The sequence below is a fragment of the Protopterus annectens genome, chromosome 12.part0 (assembly GCF_019279795.1).
Source record: "Protopterus annectens isolate FY-2018-M chromosome 12.part0, PAN1.0, whole genome shotgun sequence".
Classification (NCBI taxonomy): Eukaryota; Metazoa; Chordata; order Ceratodontiformes; family Protopteridae; genus Protopterus; species Protopterus annectens.
In genome coordinates this window covers 638135939-638151255 of record NC_056746.1, presented here as the reverse complement: position 1 = coordinate 638151255, position 15317 = coordinate 638135939, and positions in this window count along the sequence as shown.

Sequence of the window (15317 nt, the reverse complement as noted above, 5' to 3'; positions counted from 1 at the left end):
AACAGAGTGATTAACAGTCATACACAAAATCCATATCCACGGTTCACATTAAAATGCGTTTTGTATGACTGAATTACTCAACCGAGCAGCTTGGACAGCTGTTCAGCTCATTGCCCTAGCATTCTGTTCTAGTAACATTAAAGTCATACACACTACCCCCCACATTTAAACACACTCACACATACATACACACCCAAACTAATAACCATAAACAAATCTACTTCCAGCATGCTGTACAGTCACAGTCTTGCCATCCATAACAAGCACAGATTATTTCAGGCAGCAAGCATCATACAGATGCAGAAATACCCAGACATGCATGTAATCACAATAAGCATTCAAGTACACTCATTCGTGCCAGCCAAACAAACATTGTTCCAGTTTATACATTAACACATATACATACATACACACACACACACACGCACACACACACACACACACACACACACACACACACACACACACACACACACACACACACACACACACACACACACACACACACACACACACACACACACACACACACACACACACACACACACACACATACATATGAACATGTAGACACATTAACACATACATACATGGTTTCAGTCATATGGTTTTTAAATGACCTTGGCATTTCACATTTTACCTTTTAAGTCTTTACTGGTGTATTCGGGTCAATAAAACATGCCAAAAAATCATTGGCACTTACAAAACATATAGTTCAAACACTGGCATGTCATTAAGGGAGTCACTTGAATATTTCCTATGGGCCTCCACTGCAGGTTTAAGGTGTTACATAGTGAGGACTCTAGCTTAGTTAAGTCTTTATTTGAGTTTGTGTTTGTCTGTGTGATGATTTTACAGTTTAATTGATAGACAAACAGAGAGATACATAGATAGATAGATAGATAGATAGATAGATAGATAGATAAATAGATAGATAGGAACATAATGTTTCAACAAACTGTGCTTTCATTGAAAGCACTGAAAAGCTAGTTCACTTCATGAAAACTGAAGTAATTCAATGAACTCACTTTTCTGTGTGCAAGATTGTAGAACAGTAAGGATTGTGGAATTTGCCCTTTCCCCACTGTATTGTGATCTTGGAGTTGGTATACATAATTACCAAGGCGTGAATGGGTGAAGGGGGGCTAATTGCCTGCAAAAAAGTTTTTTTGATAGAATGTCATAATTATATATATATATATATATATGTATATATATATATATATATATATATATATATATATATATATATATATATACACACACACACAGATTCCTATTACAAGAACAAAAGTTCACTACTTCGAACTTGTAATAGGAAGCCTCACTTGCGAAAGTTCACTTTATCGAAAATGAACTTTTGCGTAAGTGCACTTCACCGAAAACACCGCAGCACAGTGGAGGACATAAAAAACAAGCTATGTCCTCCACTATGGTGCAATAGTCACGGACCTTAGGGTTAGGGCATGGGTTAGGGTAAGGGGATAGTTAGTAAAGCTATCCCCTTACCCTAACCCATGCCCTAACCCTAAGCTTCATGACTATCGCACCATAGTGGAGGGCATTGCTATGTCCTTCACTGCACTGCAGTCATCACGGACCTTAGGGTTAGAGCACGGGTCATGGTAAGGGGATAGCCTGTGACCCGTGCCCTAACCCTAAGGTCTGTGAGTACTGCACGGAAGTTCAGTACAACACCCATTCATTGTACTGAACTTCGTGTAAGTGCACTTTTGATTAAGTGCACTTTCGCTGCACTGAGCATTCCATGCACTATTCCGAATTAGTGAAAATTCGATGTAGTGTATGGAACCCATACACACACACACACACACACACACACACACACACACACACACACACACACACACACACACACACACACACACACACACACCTCTTGTTGCATGAAAACAATACCGCAGTCTCTAATGTGTAGTAAAACACCAACCAAACTCAAACAGAAAGCCAGTAGAGGTACTGAGGAAGCATAAGTGAAACTAGTTTATTAGAGTAGACATGTCCTTGCAGAGTATTAAAAAAGTTTTTAACACTTCTGAGTACTCATTTCTTTTTTGAAGTTTTTTTTTTCTATATCTATATATGTATATATCTATATCTGCCTATGGATTGTAGTCAAAATGCCATAAGTTTGAGACACAAAATGATTGAGCAAAATTGCTCGAACCCCAAATACTCAAAAATTCAAAAAGTAAACAGAACATGATTTTTGCAGGGAGGCAAAGCGCACCCTCTAACACCCCCAAACTCCCCACCACCTGCATTTAAGTATAGTCATAAATGACAAATCCAACAATTGTTGACCATCAGAGAATAAACCAAAAACCTTTGACTAAAGCAATTATCGAACCTCGCACATCGAGGCACATACAAATGAACCTTGCAAGAATGCAAACAATGAACACAGGAAACTGCACTCATCAGTGTCTCATTCTCTGCCTTGCACAGCACCCAACCTTCACCCCTGCTCACATTATGTGTAAATGCTAACTCTATGGTCACACCACTGTGATCAATGATAAATCACCAGATAATAGCAATAATGAATTTAGCTGATTACAGCGAAATTCCATACAGTATGCATTTGCTGGTAGTGCTCCCTTTCACACCATCTGACATAGTCTCTCACACACACACACACACACACACACACACACACACACACACACACACACACACACACACACACACACACACACACACACACACACACATGCATATTTATATCTGTGTGTTTGAGTGTATGTATATTAAGATATATATATATATATATATATATATATATATACACACACACACACACACACACACACATACACACACACACACACACACACACACACACACACACACACACACACACGCATATGTGTGTATGTGTGTGTACATCTGTCTGTATATATATTTCGCTTTACATTACTTTGTTTGAATTATCAAAATATTGGGTGGCAAACATCGACCTGTAGCAGCAGCTGGAGCCTCAATGATATAAATATATATATATATATATATATATATATATATATATATATATATATATATATATATACACACACACACACACACACACATATATATATATATATATATATATATATATATATATAGATATATAGATATATATACATATTTTACAGACACACTTACATATTGAACGTGTTTGAACCTAGCTGCAATGATTACTTACCTAGTTAAAGCATTCAATCCCAGTTTATTCATCCAGTCAGAGAGTACCTGGAAATATCTGAATTATATACCAAACTCCCATACTGTTGCTGCTCCTGAAGAAACTGCCTTTTATTCTGTAGCACTTTCTAATTACATAATTAAAGATGAAAGTCTGTGTGATAAAATTCTCTTTCCTGATTCCTTTGACTGGATAGTTAGTAATATTAATTTCTTTCTTAATTATTTGCACACAGAGTAAGTAGTCTGGTCTTGTGACCCATTTCAGCCATGACATTGGTCTTCAGGCACAAAAATCAGTTCACAAATTATAAGGTTAGAACTTTTGTAAGAGCAATAGAATTGTGTAAAGTAGTTAACAAATAAGTAACATAATGCAAAAAGCTAACAGTAACAGTGACAGAGGTGAAGGAGACTGTCTATGTATCAGCATTCTTCAAAACATGTATAGCATTTATTATAATCAGTCAGAGAGAAAATTTGAGAAGGCCAACCCACTTAGGTTCTTACCCTTGAATTATCTTTTGCTCCTGCTTTCTCCCTTTCCATTTTGCTAAAACAAAAAAAAAAAATGCTAGACTCTCCTTGTGTTCTGATTGAGTGTGCTTCTCAGCTGATGAGTATATTTTTTGGCACTTTCTAACTCTTCATAGTTGAATAAAACAATAACTGAATTCAGTTTATAATACAGCTTGAATAAATTGCATATATTTAAACTGTATTTGCTCTAATATTGCTACACACTCAAGTGTGCTAGCTTGCACTGCACTTGAATTGTTTTTAGTGCAGTTTTAGCTGCTTTTCTGTCAAAAAAAAAATCTAAGCTTGTTTCCTGCCTTTCCTGTAACTAGTCTAGTCCAGATACAGATTTGCCATATTGCTTCTGAGCCCCACAGGCCATTCTGTGTTGGAGGGAAGCCTTCTAGCTTATCAGTGGGAGCGGTAAATACTAGGTAGCCTATCTACCACAAGAGGAGTGGTTTCTGGCCCAGAAATTGTAGTTTATTGGCCGTTTGGGCAGTTTTTCCATCTCTCTCAACTTTCTGGTTTAAAAGCCCATGTTTGCACTTGCTTCCCACCTTTCCTGTAACTAGTTTAGACCAGATACAGACTTGATGTATCCAGGACTGTTTGTAAGCTTCCGAGTGGTACCAAAGTCTGTTCTTCAATTTTTTCCCTTAGATCTGCTTGTTCTCTCCTTTACTGCACTTTTACTAGCTTATTAGTCTAGCACTTTACCAGACTTCTTGTAGCGATTATTGTAGCACACAAAGGGATGCCAGTACTAAACGTTCTACAAGGAAACAGATCCAGTACTTGTTATTAATGCCCACCCCTCCAGCCATGTCTAAAGGTCAGTTACCTGTGCTTTCTCCTATTAACCTGGTGAACTTGGGCATCCTGAGGCAATGCAGCAACTGCCTCATGTACACCGACAACCCTCTCCCCTTACCTCCCAACACTCAGACTTGTATATCCAAATTGAAAGCCACGCACTCTCCAGCCAAGACCATAATAGCTGGTCAAGAGGAGAAGGTCAACTCTTGAACCACACCACATGGAACACATAGCCATCCAGAACACACACCAGCACTGCTGTCACATAAAAACACAAACCACACACCCACCTTCATGGAGGATCTCAATAAAAATCTACCCAAACAGCAGAGACCTTCAAAGCAGAAATGCACTCGACCACCAGAAAACAACACTAATCATGAGACACATAACTCTCCTAAACAGTGTGCCACTCAACCAAAGCCCCTAAGGCAAAACATCATGCCCAACACACTAGTCATAGGTGACTCGATTGTGAGGCACACTGATGTCCCAATCACTAGGTTGAAAAAGGAGAAAATAACATTCAGCAGCTTGTCAGGTACCAGGATCTGCCAAATAATGCACGCACTCAGGTCCCTCAACAACAGGTACAAATATGACTCTGTCATTGTACATGTGGGTGTGAATGACCTGAGACATACCTCGGGTGTGAATGACTTGAGACGTACCTCCCTGGACTACATGAAAAGAGACATGGAGGAGCTCTCTCTGTGATTATGTAGCCCAGGTGGGTATTATGACTCTAGCCCTGAGCAGCATCCTACCATCACCCAGAATGATACCACAGTACAAGCAGAAAATGATTGATTTCAACAATTGGCTAAATTTCTGGTGTCATTCTAAGAAGATCCAGTATCTGTCTGCCTGGGATGACATGACTGATAGACCTCGATGCTTTGCCAGAGATGGCCTGCATCTGTCATCCCTGGGCTTCTGGATACTGGCCAAGGCTTTTGTCACCCCTATAGTGCCTTTTTTAGGTGGTGCTCCAAAGACCAAATTACAACCATAACAGCTAGAAACAAATGCAATCTGAGGGTCATGATGCTCAATGCTAGAAGTCTAAATCTCAAAATGCACTCGCTCGAAACACTCCTTAAAATGGAGAACATTGACATTTGTGCTGTAACAGAGACCTGGTTCAAGGCAGCAGAAAGCACCCCTACATTACCAGGCTATAACTCATTCCACCCCTTTTGGCCCCAGAACTTGGACCAACGCTCCAAAAGCAGTGATGTTTCCATATTCATAAAGGATGCGCACACCTCCAGACTGGTAGCCCAACATAACATGTCAGAGATACTTCACTTGCAGCTAACATTGGGTAAGACAGCAATTCAGGTCGCAGCCTGTTATAGCTCCCCAACCATGTCCCAAGATTCACACTCCACATTCCTAAACACCATGGAGAATATTAGGGTCCAACCTAATACTCTCATACTAGGTGACTTCAACTACCCCTCCATAAACTGGGAAAACTACTCATGTACCAATACACTTGCCCAACATTTCCTGGAATTCATTAATTCCAATGCCCTGGACCACCTTGCTCTTACCCCCACTAGAGGTAGCAACTTCCTTGACCTTGTCATTACTCACACATGCAACTGCTGTGCTACACCAATAGTCAACTCCTCCCTGGTAAGATCCGACCACAAACTAATCACCTTGAAAATCAACATCCCTCCCACCTCCCACTCCTCTGCAAAGGTAACCACTGTGAAAAACTTCTCCAGAGCTAACTTTAGGCTACTAAAAACAGAGGTGGCTAACTTCACAGCACCCATGCAAATGGAGAATAGTTGCATGACCACTGAATCAAACACCAATGCACTGTATGAACATGTACACAAATGCATGGATCTCACCATACCCGATAGAACCAAGACCCTCTCCTCCAAAAAAAGGAAGCTAATCTGGTGGTCCCCTGCCATAAACAACTCTACAACAGAAGGAGGAAACTGATGCAGAATAAGGTGAATTCCCAAGACTGGAAAAACTCCCTTATCAGTCTCAACAAAAAGCTGAGATCCCTCATCAAATTCTCTAAAGCTAGCTATGAAAACAGAATTGCAGTAGATAGTAAAGACAACCCCAAGGCCTTCTATAGTTATGTCAAGAAAGTCCATGGCAATACCCAGATTTGCTCTGAGCTACTTGCACAATGGTACCTCCTATACTGAGCCAACAGATATTGCCAGTATACTGGCTGGCAGATTCAGTGCCAACTTTACCCCTCTCTCCCCCCCAAAGGACAAAACACAATACCAGTAGATTGCCAGGCACCTAGCATTACTGCTGCACAGGTTAAAACAGCACTGTCCAAGGTTAGGAATGCAGCTTCTATGGGACGTGACAATATCCCTGGCTGTGTTCTACACAAACTACAGTGAACTGGCACCTCGCATGTGTGCCTTGCTCAATCACAGCCCCACCTCAGGCTTTGTCCCTACCAAATGGTGCACTGCTGCAGTCATGCCTCTCCACAAAGGAGGAGCAACTACAGTCCCTGGGAACTATCGCCCCATTAGCCTGACGTGTCTGATATGCAGAGCTATGGAATGCATCATCATGGACCTAATAAACAAGGATATAAGGAATTTCCAAACTCTGGATCCCACACAGTTTGGTTTTGTGAAGGGTAGATCATGCCTGCTCAACTTGGTCAACTTCTTTGAGTCAGTCACCAGAGCTGTGATTGAAGACAAGGTGGTTCATACAGCCTACCTTGATCTGGCCAGGGCCTTTGATACCATTCCCTACTCAGGAATCATAGAAAAGCTCACTAAGCTAGGCATCAACTCCTATATCATTGGATGGGTTGCAAACTGGCTCACAGATAGAACCCGCAATGTGAAAGTAGCTAACTACATATCAGACTGCCGGCCAGTCACAAGTGGAGTCCCACAGGGTTTGGTCCTGGGTCTTCTCCTGTTTGGTGTCTACTTCTCTGAAGTCCAGGCCAACACAAAGGAACTCTGGCTGATAAAGTTCACAGATGATTCCAAGTTGGGAGCTATTATTATCTCCCCAAGAGATGTTGACATCCTACAGAATGGCCTCAATGAGACCAACGACTGATGTCAGAACCATGGCCTTAAGCTCAATGCCAAAAATGTGTCATCATCCCCTTTGAGAAAAACCCAGTTCCTATGAATTCCCACATCGATGGTAGTCCACTGAACACAAAAGGCATTATAAGAGATCTGGGAACACAGGTTGACTGCAACCTCTCTTTTGAGCACCACATTACCACTGTGGTCAGAAAGTCCTTCTATGTGGCACATCTCATTACCAATGGTTTTGCATCCAGGAAGAAAGAGGTCATTGTCTCCCTTTACTTTTCCCTCATTAGGCCAATCATTGAGTACAATGCCCCTTTTGGCATGTACCTTACTATACACCCACAACAACTGGAGAGGCCACAAAAGTAGCTCACAAAAAGGATCCTAGGCCTTAAACACTTGTCCTATATAGACAGACTCAAAAAACTCCAACTATTCTCTATCTCATATCGCCTACTTAGAGATGATTTCTGCTTGACTTACAAAGCCATGTCTGACCCAGCTCTGTTGGAAATGCTACATCTAAAGAAATCCCAATCCCTCCACACCACATGATCCAGTGACCTCAACCTCATTACCACAATCAACAGAATGTACTGGAGAGACAGGTTCATAACCCAGAGGCTGCCCATGCTATGGGATAGACTTCCCATACATGTCAAGCAGAGCACCTCACTGGCCCTCTTCAAGAGAAATCTTGATGAGTGGATGGGAAATAGAAAATTCACCCCGGGGATAACTCCAGTGGTTCTACTTGACAGTGGCACTGGGAACTAAGATTGGGTGGCACGATTCCAGGGTAATCCTATGGCTAGGCTTGTAAAGGCCCCAGGGCCATTAGCCTAGTACACACCTATGAACCTATGAACCCTTAAAACTGTGACATTTGTAGGAGTTTGTTAGATGTTCTTTAAGCTTTTTATGTTGATAAGTGCACATCAGTGTAGAAAAGTTTACCTTCTTTGCTGCTTTACTTTTATTTTTTTGTGTGTTTGTTTTATTTATGCATTTGAAGAGTACTCCTGTGACTTGTTGAATTACTGGGTGATGCTGCAACCAGATGAAAAGAATTGATCTTAACTTTGTCCTGAATAAAAAAAAGAAGAAATAGCAAATTTTTCATACAGTTTAAACCTCCATGCATCATCCATGTGGTGGTCAAGCCTTGTTCAAATGCTATCCGCATGCACACTACAAACTTATGTATGCCAACTCTGTAGTAAGACAGACGTGAAAAAGGATGAAGTCTTCAAAAAAGGATTCGCTGCTGCTCCACATCCAGAACCAGCATCTGCACTGATTTTGTTTGGGAAACAGTGATCGGGGGTTCAGCTTTAATGAGTCAAATTTGAACAGATAGTAGCTCATCCAGTTTAATCTCAGTAAGGTGTAGCAAAGGTGTAGGAAACTTTTTAAACATTGGACACTTGATGCTTTTGATTTTGCCAAATGCTGTTCTCTCAGAAATTAGTTTGCAGATTATATACAATGTACATCTTGCGATACCCTTACAGATTATACACATATACAATGTACATCTAGCATTACTCCTACAGAATTTATACAATGTACATCTAGCGATACCCCTTCAGATTGTATACAATGTACATGCAGTGATACCTCTACAGATCATATACAATGTACATCTAGCAATACCCCTATTGCCAGAGGGCTCATCTTCTGGTTTTAACAGACAGCCACACACACAGGGTACATATATCAAGCATCCTTGGGATTGGCTCACTGCCAGTTTAAATTATGGCACATTCACGGAATCTTAATCTTTAAAAAGGTTACGAAATGAACCGCATTATCTAAATAACTAAGTATGCTCAACATTATTGATAGCAAAACCACTTAATATAACCAGAGGTTTACTGTAAGTGCAAACATGACAGAACTAAATGCATATATTACTTTTTAAGGCTTAGTTAGAAAAATGAATAACAAAATGCCAGTTGATAATGTTTTAAGGAAGTGGATTATGTTGTTGCTTGATCATACCACTCAATAGTCTTTTGCTCTAACAGTCACTTGAGGCTTAACCTACTTCCATTCTCTGTGCAACCTAATCTGGTTTGTAATGATAGGCTCAAATAATATAGGCTACTATGAGTACCACCAATGGAAAATGAAAAACAAGCATACCACAAGAACTACCTTGTCCCTAAAAGTGACAGATTAAGTAACATCTACTAAGGTGGACATTTTGTATGTTTTTTTTTGCTTTGTTTTATTTTAGTTTGTTTTTCTGAGAGTTCATTTATTTCTGGTATCATTATCTTTTTTTAATTCTCTGTCTGCATCATATCTCTCAACTTGCAGATACTGAAAACAGGAATAAAGGACCTTGAAAAGTAGGAACATCCAGCCAAAGATCTGGACCTCTAATTAGCATAAAGTTTGAATACCAAATAGAAATAATGTCTGGATATGATTGTTAAATGCTGGTTTTGTGATAATGGTCCCTGTGTATCAGATGCTTATGTTAATTGTAACATGTTTTAATAAATGACGAGTGTGAAGCTGCCAGCCCAGTTATTTGGAATTTTGTAAATAATTCTGTGTCATTTGTGAATATTGATATGATTTATACAGAACTGTATGTTATGTACTGAGCTTCAGGAATCCACAGCATACCCTGCTGGAACATAGAAGATTAACTTACAAAACTTTAAGAAAATAAGTTGAAATTAAGTGTTTTATGGTGTGCTATAAAAATTAGTTTCAATGCAGCAAGGAGACAGGATGTCTAGAGCTAGAAGTTGTTTCTGTTGTCTTGGAGAGAAGTAATTACTAGGTTTAAAATGTAAAGGGTTTTATTGCTTTATGACTTCCTAGCAGGTACACAGTTCTGAGCAAACATCGGAGAGATATGTATTTTTAACATAGAGATGTTAAAGTTCAGTTAAGTTTCTGTTTAGCCTGGGAACTGAAGTCAGGTGACAAAGAGTGATATCACCTAGCAATAAAATGTGATATTGATTTAAGAACTCTCTCAGAGAGAGATTGTGCATTTTGTATTTTGTCTTGGACCTAGCAAGAACATCCATCATCTGCACTTGCTCTTTAAGATTAAAAGGATAGTATCTCTTCTAGAGATAGATAGGAATATAGTAAACATTAGTTTAGATGTTTTATGTATTTATGCGAGACTATCCGGCAATGTTATTTTAAAATATTTCCTGTGATTTTGAACTCTGAAGTAACTGTGTTGATTGACTGAGTATTGTCTTGTTATTTTATTGTTTATTATTAAATATATTTAAACCTATCTTTGTGGCTTATATTTGTGAGACATATTTAAGCTCTTAAAGTACTTGCATATGTATTTGGTGACACTGTACAGGCCACTCCTAAATAGCCTTGCTTGTCTTGGTCAGACTACCATTTGGATAATGGTAACATTACACAGTAAGATTGGACACCCTTTGTAAGGGCTTAAAGTGGCTGATAAGAGTGGCTGGTGGCAGCTGGTACTTCCTTATATTCTGGGCAGAAGGGGGCATAGCTAGTAAATCTGTGCCAGCCTTTCCCAGGTGTATGTGTGTGTTCAAATTACAGCCATTTTGAAGAGTTTCTTGTGCTCGGTGTGTCTATTTGCAAAGTGCTGCCATTACAGAGTGTTTCTTGCACTGTAAAGAGTTATTTAGCAAAGTACAGCCATTTTGGGAAAGTTTCGGTGTGCTGTGCACTCTTTATTCACAAAGTGCAATTACTTTGAAATGTTTCTTATTCTGAGCTTATTTTGCCCAGTTCATTCACACAGTGCAGTTATTTTGAAATGTTTCTTACACTACTAAAGAGGTGATTTCCTACAGTACAGTGATTTCAAGAGTATTCTTGTGCTCAAGAGATTTATTTCACAAAGTTCAGTTATTCAGAAGCTTGTTGTGCTATTGGGCATAGTTACAAGTTCAGTCATAAATTTCTGGCATATGTATATGTGTGTGTGTGTGTTTGTGCACACTTGGAAAGCCTTCACTGGTATGTGTTAATATAGCAGATGGATTTTGCAAGCCATCATCACTTGTATTTGATCAGAATATTGCAGAAAATTGGAAAATATTTGAGCAGGAGTATGATATTTTTATACAAGCAGTCTATTCTGACAAAGATGCATGCACCAGGGCATTCATTTTGCTAAATTAGCTGGGTCAAAAGCCATTGAAAGTGGGCATTCATTTATGTATGTACCAGCAGTATATGAGGGAGAAGGTGAAAACCATCATATTATTGTACAGGCTCAATTAAGGGAAGACCCAGAGTGTTTGAAACACAAATTCAGGGAAATATGCAACCCCCAGACAAATGTTACATTAGAGAGGCATTTGTTTTACATGAGATCAAAAACCAGGGAAGCTTTTGCAGCTTATACTACTGACCTGAGAAACAAAGCTAGAACACATAGGTTTAGTGACTTAAAAGATGAGTTAATAAAGGACATGCTAGTGTGTGGCATTAATAATGCTGCAGTGAGAAAGATTTTTGCTTTGTGACAGTGATTTAACACTGAACAAAGCTGTTGAGATTTGTCAAATCCATGAAGATGCAGAAAGGCACACAAGTATGCTTGCAAGTGATAAGAGCATGGTTTCAGCAGGTTCCAGAGCAAATGTAGACAGCATGCAACTTGTGGCTAGTAGAAGCAGGCCTAAGCAAATGGTGCCTGGCACCCCTGCAGGCACCCCAGGTAAAACCTGTAGTTTTCCAGCAAGTTCTAAGAAAATGACATGCTCAGTGCAGTAGAAGGGTGAGTCAACAAAACTCAAATCAAACTTTATTCTTAACAGTCACAACTGTGGTGCCAATCATGAGCCTAAAAGGGAAAATGATTTAGCAATTGGTCAGCAATGCCACAAATATAAAAAATGGAACCATTTTCAAAAGTTTTGCAAATCAAGTAGATTGCCAGGCACCCAGTATTACTGCTGCACAGGTTAGAACAGCACTGTACAAGGCCAATTATACAGCTTCTATGGGACCTGACAATATCCCTGGCTGCATTCTACATGAACTACAGAGTGAACTGGCACCTCACTTGTGTACCTGGTTCAATCACAGCCTCTTGTCAGGCTTTGTTCTTACCGAATGGTGCACTGCTACAGTTATTCCTCTCCACAAAGGAGGAGCGACTACAGACCCTGGGAACTATCACCCCATTAGCCTGACAAGTCTGATATGCAAAGCTATGTAATGTATTATCATGGACCGACTAAACAAGGATATAGGGAATCCCCAAACTCTGGATCTCACACAGTTTGGTTTTTGTGAATGGCAGATCATGCCTGCTCAACTTGGTCAACTTCTTTGAGTCAGTCACCACAGCTGTGGATGAAACCAAGGTGGTTCATACAGCCTACCTTGATCTGGCCAAGGCCTTTGATACCATTCTCCACTCAGGAATCATAGAAAAACTCACTTACCTATGTATCAACCCCTATATCACTAGGTGAGTTGCAAACTGGCTCACAGGTAGAACCCACAGTGTGAAAGTAGCTGACTCTTAAGTCAGACTGCTGTCCAGTCATGAATGGAGTCCCACAGCGTTCCATCCTGGGTCCTCTCCTGTTTGGTATCTACTTCCTCGAAGTCCAGGCCAACACGAAGGGACTCTGACTGACAAAGTTCACAGATGATTGCAAGTTGGTAGCTATTATTAACTCCCCAAATTATGTTGACATTCTGCACAAAGGCCTCACTAAGACCAACAACTGGTGTCAGAACCATGGCTTAAGCTATTGCCAAAAAATGTGTCATCATCCCCTTTGGGAAAAACCCAGTTTCCATGAATTACCACATCGATGGTAGTCCACTGAACACAGAAGACATTATAAGAGATCTGGGAACACAGGTTGACAGCAACCTCTCTTTTGACCACCACATTGCCACTGTGGTCAGAAGGTCCTTCTATGTGACACATCTCATTACTAAGGGTTTTGCATCATCATTAGGCCAATCATTGAGTACAATGCATCATTTGGCATGTACCTCACTAGACACCTGCAGCAACTGGAGAGGTTGCAAAAGTACCTCACAAAGAGTATCCTAGGCCTTAAACATTTGTCCTATATGGACAGACTCAAAAAACTTCAATCATTCTCTGTCTGATATCACCTACTTAGAGACGATCTCTGCTTGCTTACAAAGCCATGTCTGACCAAACTCTGTTAGAAATGGTACACCTAAAGAAATCCCAATCCCTCTGCACCACATGCTCCAGATACCTCATCCTCATTACCACAATCGACAGAACATGCTGGAGGGACAGGTTCATAACCCAGAGACTGCCCATGCTATGGAATAGACTTCCCTTACTTGTCAAGCACAGCACCTCATTGGCCCTCTTTAAGAGAAATCTTGATGAGTGGATGAGAAATAGAAAATTCACCCCAGGGATCACTCCAGTGGCTTTACTCAACAGAGGCACTGGGAACTAAGGTCGGGTGGCACAATGCTAGGATAATCCTATGGGCTAGGCTTGTAAAGGCTCCAAGGTCATTAGCCTAGTACACATCTATGAACCTATGAACCTATGTAAACCTCACACAGTTATAAAGAAAGGACACTAAAAAAAGAAAGTTGATCATATAGAGAGCTGCAATTCTACTTTCTGTGTAGATGGTGTGTCAGTAATTGGTGAAAGGTTGATGCAGTGAATTTGTTGGCGAAGAATGAAGTGTTTTGTAGTGTCCATCTCAAAGGTAAATTCATCGAGCTCAAAGTAGGCACTGGTTCAAAGTGCAATGTTATGTTAGCAGACAAATTTGCTAAGGTGAGAGCTGGTGAGCAACTTAATGTGGTCAGTTGTGAGAAACGTGTTGCTTATAAAGGTGAAGAAATTCAAACTGAAGACTAAGTAGTGCTTTCATGTTATTTGGCTAGAAACTGTTACAGCTTACTATTCTATGTAGTTCAAAGGCCTGTGCAGTCAATACTGGGTCCCAGAGACAGTTTGAGAATGAATCTGCTTTCCTTTACCAAAGAAGTTCATCATATAAGTACATCTCCTGGTTCCAGTTTTACTGAAGCTGTTTTTTCAGTGTATGCTGATGTATTTGAAGACAAGTTAGGCAAACTTCCAGTTGTGTATTCTATGAAGTTAGACCCAGAGGTCAATCCAGTGGTCAGACTGGCAAGAAAAGTTCTGATAGCTATGCAGAATAAAGTCAAAGCTCCGTTGGATAAAATGGTACAGTAAGGTATAATTTGTCCAGTTACAGAACCAACTGAATGGAGTAGCCCACAAAAAAGGCTCAGAGAAAATGAGAATATATATTGACCCAAGAGATTTGAACAAAGCATTAAGGAGACCGCATCATCCTATGGGTGCAGTCGAGGAAGCCGCAGTCCTAATACCGAATGCCACTGTTTTTTTCTGTCTTAGATGCAAAAAGTTCATTTTGGCAAATGATGCTTGATCACAAATCTTCAATACTGACTACTTTTAGTACCCCATTTGGAAGATATAGATTCCTCAGGATACCATTTGGAATTAATTCTGCAAGTGAAGTCTTTCAGTGTCCAATGGAGTAAACTTTTTTAGGTTATCCTTGTGCCACAATAGTAGATGATTTATTGGTTGGAGGTAATGGTGAAGCAGAGCATGACACAAGCCTTAGAAGAGTTCTAGACAGAGCTCTTGAAGTGAACTTAAAGCTCAATCCTCTGAAGTACAAATTCAGGCTACCAGAAGTACAAATT